This window comes from Podarcis pityusensis (genome assembly GCF_964106645.2).
Source record: "Podarcis pityusensis genome assembly, chromosome: 2".
Taxonomy (NCBI): domain Eukaryota; kingdom Metazoa; phylum Chordata; class Lepidosauria; order Squamata; family Lacertidae; genus Podarcis; species Podarcis pityusensis.
Window position 1 is genome coordinate 23,809,753 of NC_138029.1, and position 12,298 is coordinate 23,822,050.

Below are 12,298 nucleotides of genomic sequence, written 5' to 3' on the forward strand. Positions count from 1 at the left end.
GTCTTGTATGCAGCAACTCTCTGTTAAGTCCTGTGCCTTAATTTAAACCTTGCTGCAACAGTGCAAAGCATTCCCACCTACAAAAGAGTCACATTTGCCACTAAAATTAGCCGGAACATGTGTCATTTTGCGAATTCAAAAGGAAAAGAAAACACGGAAACAAAAGAGGCTTTGGCGGAACAAGCACCTTGTGTGTTAATGTCCCTGCGGTAGGATGAAATCATTAGCTCCGTTTTTTGTTACCTTTACAATGTCTAAAGCGCTGCCTTTACAAAAGGCACCCTGCCAAGAAGGCAGCTCCTTCCTCTCTGTCAATGCAGCTCCTCACTGGGCCCTGTAATCACAGCAAACTCTACTTAAAGGAAGCAATTCCCAGCAAGGACTTGGTTCTGGGGGTTGCCCAAACAGCTAGGGAAGGGACAAGCTTTGTCAAGCTGACAAGAGCTTTCTCTAAGGCAAGCCATTTTCCACCTGTTCACTGGAGAATGGCTTGGATGTGATGGTAAGGAGAGGCAAGGGAGAGCAGAAGAGGAGGAGGAAGAAGAAGAGCTTAATTCATTTTGGAGGTCCGTTCTTAACCTGAAACTGTTCTTAACCTGAGGTACTACTTTAGCTAATGGGGTCTCCCACTGCTGCCACGTGATTTCTGTTCTCATCCTGAAGCAAAGTTCTTAACCTGAGGTACTATTTCTGGGTTAGCGGAGTCTGTAACCTGAAGCGTATGTAACCTGAAGTGTCTGTAATCCAAGGTACCACTGTACAGTTATTGTGGCATGAATCTGTGCTTGCAATTGTGACAGAAATTCTCACAACCAAGTGTCTTAGGTAAGGAAAGGGCAGAATTTTTCTCCAATCAGAGAAGCAATTGTGGCAGCCAAAACCCTCTCTCAACCAAAGCAAAACACTTCACAAAACGCTTAGTTGGATGCTAGGTATATTGTACAACTGCAATGCTTACATATCCACATCTTCGCAAGGGAAGAGGATGGAGAGAAAACCAGAACAATTCCCCACACCTCTGTGACCTCACAGTCACACCCCTGTGACCTCACAGTCACACCCCCTTGACTTCCTAGCAGCCCTGCCAGTTCTGGTGGGCACCAAACTCTAAGCCATTTTTACCCTTTGTCAAAAATCAACATTTGCAATGCTCCTTGCTGCAGTTTGCCGATTCCAGCCTAAAAACACATGGCCTGGCATGGCATTATTTTACTTATACTTCATTTAACATCCAGGCCACACATTTGTTGGTAAGGCTGACTGAACGGAATACCCCTTGTTTATTTTATTTTGTTTATCTAGAAATAACTATCCCTGCCCTTCTAAAGTCAATGTACTACTCAGGGCTCTTTAGCAACATTTTAAAACCACAGTACACTAATATATATATATCAGAGATGGAAAGAATCCAACAGCAAACATCCATTTAGAAGCCGCAATGAGCAAGACCATAAGACCTTAGCAGGCAAACGCCTGCCAGAATGCCAATTCAAAGGCTAGCCTACAGATTTCTCATCCCCACCCACTTTATTTTCCTCTATTTGTGGTTTAAAATGTGGGTAAATACGGCAAGGAGTAGGGTGACTAGTTACATGTTGTGCATGCTAATTCATATGGCTATACACCAATGCAGAAATAATTGCTGTGATTTAAACAGAAGCATAATAAATCTTACCAAGAATGGGGAAGATGACTGTGACCTGGGACTCTGCTACACAGCTGCAAATTATACGTTTTAAATGTGTTGTGCGATATACAAATGTGACAATAGATGGCGACAATGAGCTATGCAAAATTCAATGTATTTTTTAAAATGATTTTTTTTGAAAAGCATTTTCACAGCGTTTTTTGAAAATGTTTTAAATGTGTGACATTTTAATGTATTTTTAAGCTTTGTTGGAAGCCGCCCAGAGTGGCTGGGGAAACCCAGCCAGATGGGCAGGATACAAATAAAAACAACAACAACAATAATAATAATAATTTGTGTGTGTGTAGCTTCCAGATTACCCATGTGTCCACTTCAAGGCTTTTCTTGCTCTCCCTTGCAGTGGTTCTTTATCTTTAATAGATGCTTCAACTGGACACTCCTTCAAAGAGAGGCCTGTCCTCTTTGAAGTAGGGCAAATGTTCCCCTAGCTCAAGATGGTGGTGGTTGAAACAACGAATAATCTGACGCAGTAATCGTGTCAGAGGGAGTGCACACCTGTGCACATGTGTGACAGAGCAAGTACACTTTCCCTCCAACATTTCTCCAATGAAAATAGGGACATCCTGGGGGCCACTAGGGGCGCATTGGAAGATGGTCGACAATACCATCTCTCCGACCCACACGGGGTAATTAAGAGGCTGTTATGGGAGTAGGCAGCCTCCCTTGTTGCCCCAAGGAAATGGGGAACACTGCCCTTGCCTGTTGTGCCCATAAATCACCCCCTAATTCAAAAGAAGGGGGTGAGGGCCCTAGGCGTGTGGACCTCGGCTCTCCTGGACGCTGTCTCTGATCGCGCACTAGCTGCAGCAATTTGGAATAATTAATTACAAAAGAAGCAAATGCACATATTTCAAGTGAAGAAGGTGAGTGAAGTCTGCTAATTTAAGTGACATCTGCGAAAGAAGACGACGGGTTGGAGAAACAGGAATATTTTACGATGAAGATACACCAAAGGCTGGGTTTGTTGACAACAGGACTGAATGGGGGGGAACCTTTTTTACTTTCCTTCTATGTGATTTACAAGAACCCCTCCTCATTAGAATCGTCGGTTGAACTGACCCAAGCAGGATGATTAAGGTCTGTGTGGAGATAAACTTTAACCAAAAGTATGCTTTATGGAGATCGAGAAGCAATAAGAGCTTTTGGAATGGCGCAGCAATTAATTCGGAGTCGCCATCTTGCCAAAGGATTTATAGCCAGGAGGAGGAACGGACTCATTTTCAGACTGCATTCCTGGTGAATCTCTTCAGAGGTTTTGAGAAAGGAGGCAGATTGGTGAAGATTAATGACACTAAGACTGTTTTGATGTATGGAAGTGATGTTATATGGAAAACGTCTGGATATGGCTACTGGATAAAAATAATAATATCCACGCAGGATTACAAACTGTTCTAACCAGCTTGTGGAGACTATCAGAGGTTACAAAAAGAAAGGAAAAATATATGAAAATAACAACAAGAGATGTGGAAAAACAATAAGAAAGGACTGGATTGTACTGTGAACATCATAAGGTTAGATTTGTGGACATTAAAACAGCAGTAAGGAGCAAGAAGTTGATTTGGATCTCCTTCGGAACTTGAAATATGGGTACCCCCAACATAAATTTAAAATTCGGCTGTGTAATTTGGAATTTATGTAATTTGGTTTGATTTGATGTGATTGGTCGGTTAATAAAAAATTATTCTTAAAAAAAAGAAAATAGGGACATTCTAGTCCATAATGATAATTATAATAATAATTTATTTATACCCCACCCATGTAACTGGGTTGTCCCAGCCTCTCTGGGTGGCTTCCAAAATATATATAGAACATTTAATATTTAAAAAACTCCCTCAAAACACTTCCCTATACAGTGGTACCTCGGGTTAAGTACTTAATTCGTTCCAGAGGTCCGTTCTTAACCTGAAGCACCACTTTAGCTAATGGGGCCTCCTGCTGCTGCCACATCGCCAGAGCACAATTTCTGTTCTCATCCTGAAGCAAAGTTCTTAACCCAAGGTACTATTTCTGGGTTAGCGGAGTCTGTAACCTGAAGCGTGTGTAACCTGAAACGTATGTAACCCGAGGTACCACTGTACAGGGCTGCCTTTATATGTCTTCTAAAGGTTGTATAGTTTATCTCCTTTACTTGGGGTTCACATGACTCCATTTCTCCAGTGAAAATGGGGAAATCCTAAGGAAAAGTGGGATACTCCGGAATCAAATCAGAAACTGGGACGGCTTTTGTAAAACCGGGACTGTCCCTGGAAAATAGGGGCACTTGGAGGGTCTCTGCACATAGATATGCAAGTATATATCGTGGGAGGCAGACAGAGGTGAAAACCACTGTGCTCCCAATGAGCATCTGTTCTGTACAAGATTTATCATTTTATTGTTATTACATTTCTCAAGGACTCTTCCCTCCCAAAGGAGCCCAGGGCACTTAACAGAATGAACAGAAATAAAAGAAAAACAATTCCAACCTGTACTGCAAGAAATCTCATTTAACACATTTCTTTTAGATACCGTTTGTTAGAAGCAGTGGAATTAAGGACTAAGGCACGTCTAAAAGGAACCATTTCATGGAGGTAAAGGTAAAGGGACCCCTGACCATTAGGTCCAATCGTGGCGGACTCTGAGTTTATGGCACTCATCTCGCTTTATTGGCCAAGGGAGCCAGCGTACAGCTTCTGGGTCATGTGGCCAGCATGACTAAGCCGCTTCTGGCAAACCAGAGCTGCGCACGGAAACGCCGTTTACCTTCCCGCTGGAGTGGTACCTATTTATCTACTTGCATTGGCGTGCTTTTGAACTGCTAGGTTGGCAGGAGCAGGGACTGAGCAACGGGAGCTCACTCCCTCGCAGGGATTTGAACCACCGACCTTCTGATCGGCAAGTCCTAGGCTCTTGTGGTTTAACCCACAGCGCCACCCGCGTCCCATTTCATGGAGGAGAGGGCCACAAAAGACTACTCGCCAACAATGGCGATGCTTCTGCAGACCAGCTGGCAGAAACCACAGGAGGGGAGAGTGCTCTGGTGCTTGGGTCCTGTTTGTAAGTTTCCCCATAGGCATCTGGTTGGCCACTGTGAAACCAAGAAGCTGGACTACATGGTTCAGTGGCCTGATCCACCAGGGGTCTTCTTATGTTCTTGTATCGCCTGGCTGTGAGTCGTGAAGGCCACTCCATGCAAGGCCCTTTCCACCTGGCCTAGGGGGTGAGGCCCAGACTCGCCAGCTCTACTAAAGGGGCTCTTGGTGAGACCAGGGGAACATCGCTATGCCTGACAATAAACCCTAACTATGGGATTCTTTTGCCCCATCTTTTTGTGCCTGCCAAACAGCCGTGTCACCTTATGACAATGTTTTATTCTTTTGTTAATTATGCTGTTTTAAATGTGTATTTTATATTTGACTTCATTTAGTAATGTTTTTTTTTCTTTCTGAAATGTTTAAGATTTCTTTTTGGTTAGCTTTGTTTTAAATATGCATTCTGTAGTTGACCTCCTTTGTAATGTTTTATTTTGAAATCTAAGATAATATTTCAGTTTTCTGTTAATTACAGTGGTACCCGCAACATGAAAAGAGAACAACCCGCAGCAGCGCGTCTGTGCGGGTTGCGATTCGCTGCTTCTGTGCATGCGCGTGATGTCATTTTGCGCTTCTGCGCATGCGCGAGCGGCGAAACCCAGAAGGAACCCTTACCGGTACTTCTGGGTCGCCACGGGACGTAGCCTGAAAGGACGTAACATGAAGCGGACGTAACATGAGGTATGACTATATGTTGCTTTGACTGTATACTCTATATTTGACTTTCTTCAGAAATGTTTGATTCTGGCTTGTTTTGTTGATGTTTTAATATGCCATAAACCGCATTGAGATTTTTCTTAAAAATATAAAGCGGTATAGAAATGAAACAAATGGAATAAATGAATAAATAAATTATAGAGCTGTTTTTGAACTCCAGCTCTTTTTGGACTACAACTCCTATCATCTCTAGCTAGCAGGACCATTGGTCAGGGATGATGGGAATTGTAGTCCAAAACAGCAGGAGACCCAAGTTTTGGAAACCCTATTATAGAGGAAGGGCATAGGTCTGCAATGGACAAAACCTCCAACAACCTGCACATCTAACATATTTGAAATGACACATGTGCTAGGTTTTGCTTTGTGAATGCTGATATTATAAAATCAGTAATAATAATAATAATAATAATAATAATAATAATAAATTTTTAAAAAGCAGTGGAACTGATGTGGGAGAAGTCAGCCTGCTAACCTTGTGAATGCAGCTGAAAATGCTTTTCTCTCTGGGAGGGGTGGGGAATGGCAAACACATAAGCGGACACCTTGCGCCTTGCAACACCAGCACGTACAAACCGGCGTTGCGATAGAGCGCCAAGGAGTGCCAAGTATGATGAATGGGGTTTTGTTTTGTTTTGTTCTGGGAAAGAAAGCAAACTCATCCATTTTGCAAGCTGATATCATCGGAGAAGTTGCCCAAGCAGTTTGAAGAGCCTTATCCAGGAGGAACGTTTCGTAGAGGTTCTGAATCTGAAGCAATGGTGGGCTGGGAAGGGTGGGATACTAGTCTAAGTGTGCAGCGAAAGCAATGGGCAAGAGGCCCTTGACAGATGTCCCAGTGCTGCCCAAGCTTTTCTTCCCAGGCAGCTGGACCAAGTGTCCCCACACCTACAGCCCACCAAGCAGTTCCAGCAACCCACGGGCATGGCTGGCGTGCGTCCTGGGGGCATGGCGTGCCTGTTAGGATATAGTTCCGTTCCACCTTAAAAGGGTACAGGCATGACTGTTGTGTGTCACATGCCTGTTTACTTCCAGCACGGTCTGCTGGGAACTTCTGTTTGTATATTGCTTTTGCTTTCTGCTGTTTTGCTGGAGACAAAGGGAAGCAGACATGTTTTTTCCTTTGTTCCTGCTGCTGAATAAAAAGCTGTAAAATACTGCTTACACATGGCTCTGTCCGCCTCTTCTGCTGTGAGAAGATTTATTCACTCTGCTGATAGAGCGTGCATGGGTCTCTAAACGTATCTGAGGCTCGTGTCGCTGATTGACTGATGCTGTTCCAAGGGAGACCAGTGATCATCCGGCTGCCGGCCGGTGGCTGGAGCCAGCTGGGGGCCTGCCTGATGCCCCCGTCTCCCCAGCAGTATCCCAACAGTGCCGCCCGCAGGGACCTGGCGTGCTGCCTGCGGGGCTGTGGCACCCGGCATGGTGGCAGGTGCGTGTCTGGGGGGATGGCCGTGATAGTACCCCCTCCCCGATGGTGCTGGGGGCGGGGCGCTCCCCCGCCCCCCCGCGCCCAGCTGCTCGTGCCTCAGTACAGCTTTTCCTATTATTCTGTATAAAGATGAGCAGATATTTACAACTGCACATGTACACACACCTGTGTAAGCAAGGAACGTAGAAGCAATCACAGCAAACCTTGCCGGTGGCAGAAACAGCGCTAAGTGACTACAGTGGTACCTCAGGTTACATACGCTTCAGGTTACATATGCTTCAGGTTACAGACTCCGCTAACCCAGAAATATTACCTCGGGTTAAGAACTTTGCTTCAGAATGAGAACAGAAATTGTGTGGCGGCAGCAGGAGGCCCCATTAGCTAAAGTGGTGCTTCAGGTTAAGAACAGTTTCAGGTTAAGAACGGACCTCCGGAACAAATTAAGTTCTTAACCCGAGGTACCACTGTACTGGCAGCAATGACTAGCAACCAACCTTTCGACTACCGTATTGTCAGAGGCGTAGCGTGCCTGGCTTGTGCCTGGCGTGTGCCCAGGTGCAGGGCTGCGCTGTGCCCCTACCCTTGGCGGGCACAAACAGGCATACACACCTGAAGGGCGCACTCACACAGCCCCGCCAGCCCCGCACTGCTTTGCCATGCTGCAGGGCTGCATGAGTTCCATGCAACAGGCATGCGCCATGAACAGGAAGGGTGCGTCCCTGTTGCATCCTCACATGTGCTCCTTGGACACATGTGTGTTGCACCTGCCAAGGGCTGCAGGCAGGTAGGGGCCCAGCAACATGGGGCTGGCAGGGTGGGGAGGAGCAAATGCACCCCCATGCATCTGGGGCCACCACCCCTCTGGCCCTCCCTACACGAGGCCACTGCTTACTGGTTAGTATTCGTCTACACCTGTCTAAGGCTAAGGCCGCTCATAGCATACATTAAAGCCAGCCATGGCCACAGTTGGCCCTCCAGCTGTTTTGGGACTACAATGCCCATCATCCCTGACCACTGGTCCTGTTAGCTAGGGATGATGGGAGTTGTAGTCCCAAAACGGCTGGAGGGCCAAGTTTGGCTACCACTTCATTAAAGCACTATGGTACACTTTTGACATCCATGGCTTCCCCCAAAGAATTCTGGGAGATGGAGCTTGTTAATGGTGCTGAGAGTTGTTATTCCCAATACAGCTTGGGTCCCACGAAGGAAGAGAGGTGAGATCTAAAGGTACAGAAATATTTTAAATTTCCTCATCCAAAAACAACATAATCCTATGTATGTTCACACGGAAGTGAGTAATTCAATAGTTAACGGGGATTATGCCGAGAAAAGTGAGCCTACTCAGATGTAAGGTCTATTGAATTCAATGAGAGTTCCTTCCAGGTAAGCGTGTAGAGAGCTGCAGCCTTAAAGGTAAAGGTAAAGGGACCCCTGACCATTAGGTCCAGTCATGGACGACTCTGGGGTTGCGGCGCTCATCTCGCTTTATTGGCCGAGGGAGCCGGCGTACAGCTTCCGGGTCATGTGGCCAGCGTGACTAAGCTGCTTCTGGCGAACCAGAGCAGTGCACGGAAATGCCGTTTACCTTCCCGCCAGAGTGGTACCTATTTATCTACTTGCTCTTTGACATGCTTTCGAATTGCTAGGTTGGCAGGAGCAGGGACCGAGCAATGGGAGCTCACCCCATCGCGGGGATACGAACTGCCGACCTTCTGATTGGCAAGCCCTAGGCTCTGTGGTTTAACCCAGAGCACCACCCGCGTCCCAGCTGCAGTCTTAATGAACCTCAAATGCAGGTTGTAAGTAGGAGAAATTTAAGCTCAATTTCCCCATCAAACTCAATGGGAGTTTAAAGTTGAAATCCTATGCTGGCTTACCGAGGAGTAAGCCCCATTGAGCACACCTTCCACTCTGAAGTACTTAACTGGATGGATCATGCCTCTGTTTGGGTCAGAATATTAGATCACAAAACTTTTCATTCCAACATTACATTGATTTAAGGGCCATTATTCAAAAAACAATCAGCTAATTGCCAATGTTCCTAAACTTGTACTATGCTAATTTTATCCTTTCTGGGGATAAAAAATATATATGCTTCATTCCTCTAAACTAGTCACGTACCAGTGGTAGTTTATTTTTATGGCTCTTAGCAGATTTATAATCCAAAATATCATTCTCCTACATGTGAAAGTACATTTTCTCGTGTTTGGTGTAACAAAAATGTGTCAGGAGTAGTTCACTGCCACCCACCCCAGCAACCCATATGCTAATACTAAGAAAACCTTTGATATTCAAGGAATAAATTTTTGGTATATAAATGGAGCAAACAATGTGGCAACTAGAGACAGGCAGTTCCCAATTTACGCGGGGGTTACGTTCCGAAGCCCCGCGTGTTTAAATGAAATCACAAACAGTGGTACTTCGGGTTAAGAACTTAATTTGTTCTGGAGGTCTGTTCTTAACCTGAAACTGTTCTTAGCCTGAGGTACCATTTAAGCTAATGGGGCCTCTCGCTACCACCGCCGCACGATTTCTATTCTCATCCTGAAGCAAAGTTCTTAACCCGAGGTACTATTTCTGGGTTAGCGGAGTCTGTACCCTGAAGCGTCTGTAACCCAAGGTACCACTGTATATCTGAAACATCATTGGAAAAGCCTGCAAACACCCTCCAAACCTCTGGAAACCCTGGAAAAACTCTTTAAGAAACCAGCAGAACTTATGAGATGCCAAACTCCACCACAATCACTACCCTCCAAACTTCCAAGCTCAAAATTCCAATTCTCCACAGGCTTCAATGGTCAGTGCAAGGGCTCCTGGGATTGAACTTGCAAAGGCTTGTGGGATTGCTAGGCACTGTTTCTGTGTATTTTTGTTTTGTTTTTTGCCCTTTCTGGACTCTTTTAGGGCTGTTTTGCCATTTTTCCCCTAGTTTGGGCACAATGCACGTGTGCAGGGCGTGCATCCATTGAACCTGCGTAAATGGTGAGTTGCCCACATTCACATAAACATAAGAAGTTTGAAGCAGCCTTCATAAGCAAAACTCCTAATAATGGGGAGCAGGAATGCTATTTGAGGCAGGGCAAGGAGAAGAGTCCTGTTGAACTCAGGACTGTTCTACTCTACCAGTTGGCCCCATACGAGGCACAGTCTGGGCCGGTGGAGATCCTCTCTGCTTTCCTTTGGAAGCACCTTCACAACAACGGTTTGGAAACTTACAGAATATGGCAGTTAGCACGCTTTTAGGAAACAGGTGTTTGGATCACATGCTATTATACACCAGTTAGATCGACTGCCTGTTTATTTCTGGGCCCAGCACAAGGTGCTGATTTAAAGCCTGGCTTGGCTATCTGAGGAAGCTACAGTGGTACCTCGAATTGCAGACACGATCCGTTCCGGGGTGCTGTTCGCACCCTGAAAAGTCCGCAACTAGAGTGGCGCTTCTGTGTATGAGCAGTGTGTGATAGAGCGCTTCTGCACATGTGCGAAGTGTGCAGAACGCTTCTGCGCGTGCGGCGAAACCTGGAAATATACACTTCCAACATGAACCTAACGCAACACGAGGTATGACTGTATCTGCACCCTGCCCTACTTGTAAGATTGGCATCTGAGGCCCCTGCTTTGTGTTCCACTGGTGAGAGTTGTTAAACTGGTGAGCACCAGGGACAGAGTCTTTCTTGTGGTGGCCCCGCATTTCTTGAACACCATATCCAGGGAGATACCTTGTTTTGGAACACAGCAAGCTGCGTTACATTGGTGCATCTCATTCAGTATTGTCTACACCAGGGTTTCTCAAAGTTGGGTCTCCAGCTGTTTTCGGACTACAGTTCCCATCATCCCTGAACACTGGTCCTACTGGCTAGGGATGATACGAGTTGTATTCCAAAAACAGCAGGAGACCCAAGTTTGGGAAACCCTGGTCTACACGGTCTCCAGAGTCTCAAGCAGGCGTCTCTCTCAGTCCTACCCAGGGGATGTTCTACATGACCGTTTGGAAAACCATAAAGACTTTTTCTTCTGGTGGTCTGCATTCAGCTGGTGTTATGGAGCTGAGCTGTTGTAGACGCTGATCTGCCGCTGCTACACTTAATGCAATGTTATTATTTCAATGACTGGAATAAACTGGAATATGGCTTAGGTAGCAAGCTGCCTAAAAGGCGGGACATAAATCTAGTAAACTATCAAACAAGCAAACAAAACTACTCTTGGGAAGTCTCCTTCTCAGGCATGGCTCCTGTGAAAGTGGAATAACTCTGCATTCATTCCCAGGACGGCTGATGCTAAATGCAAGTGCTGCTTTTGCCATCTCACCTGAAACAAACTTATGTATAGAAGCTTCTCCTGTTGTTGTTTATTAGCAGTCCGTCACCCCTGCCACGTGGCGAGAGCTTTCCAAGGGACCATGGGCATAGCCAGGATTTGGGGGGGGGGGTAGGACTTTGGGGGGGGGTGCAGAACCGACCTAATTAGTCAGTTAAGTATTTATATTACTTGATTCTGGGGGAGGGGCAGCTGCTCCTCCCTGCACCCCTGGCTACACCCATGCAAGGGACCCAGCTGAGGTCAAGGTTCAAAGGCCACCACTTGTGAAAAACTGCAGGGATTCCAGACTCCATCCCTATTCAGAGACCGGTAGTGTCCTGCTAGTGAGTGGAGCGCAGCTTTTCTTATTGGAGTGCCGCAGACGGAGTGGGAGAAGAAACAGCTTTGCCTCTGCCTTCCGGGGACCACCATTCCACAGCCCCCACTACTACCCACAGCTAAGTCGCGGTCACCCAAGAACTGCAACAGCAGGCAGTGGCTTGCGCACCTGAACCAGCCTCCCAGGTTCACAAGCGCAGGCAGAACTTTCACAAGTGCAGGTCAGTGGAGACCGCGCACACGTTCAGCTAAACCCCAGAGTCGCCAAGCGTTACAGGGTGAGATGCGTGTGTGGACCAGAGAGGAGAGAGAGAGAGGTTCTCGGCTACCCTGTCCTTCCGCAGATGCTCCAATAAAAGCGACAACCGCCTGCATCGAGTCGTCGGGGTCCCCGTGACACGCCGCGCCGCTCCACTCCCGCCAGGTCTCACCCCAGGACCGCCTACAGCCTCCAAGGGGAACTGTGGTTGTCTGGAATATCCCCACATCCAAGGGAACACCGAGGGCACCCAAAGCGGGAGTCAAAGTTGCGCACGAGCCCAGGAGTCCAGAATCGCTCTCTTTCTCACACACAAAACGCAGAGTCCTCTTTGCTGATCGGCACATGGCCAAGGCGCAATGAACACCTCCCCACAAACGTCTTGCGACCCCCACCTCCAAAGCAGCAGAGCCCCGAGCTTTCTTCGCCCTGCACCCCGCGCTCTCCCTAGGACGCATCGGCTGCCACCCTCCTCC

At 46.8% G+C, this 12,298-nt stretch overlaps 1 protein-coding gene across 2 annotated transcripts in view; it reads right to left on the bottom strand.

Moving 5' to 3' along the window:
* CACNG5 (calcium voltage-gated channel auxiliary subunit gamma 5) overlaps nucleotides 1-12,298 on the bottom strand; it is a 61,205-nt gene that overhangs the window by 35,542 nt on the left and 13,365 nt on the right. The window lies entirely within an intron of this gene.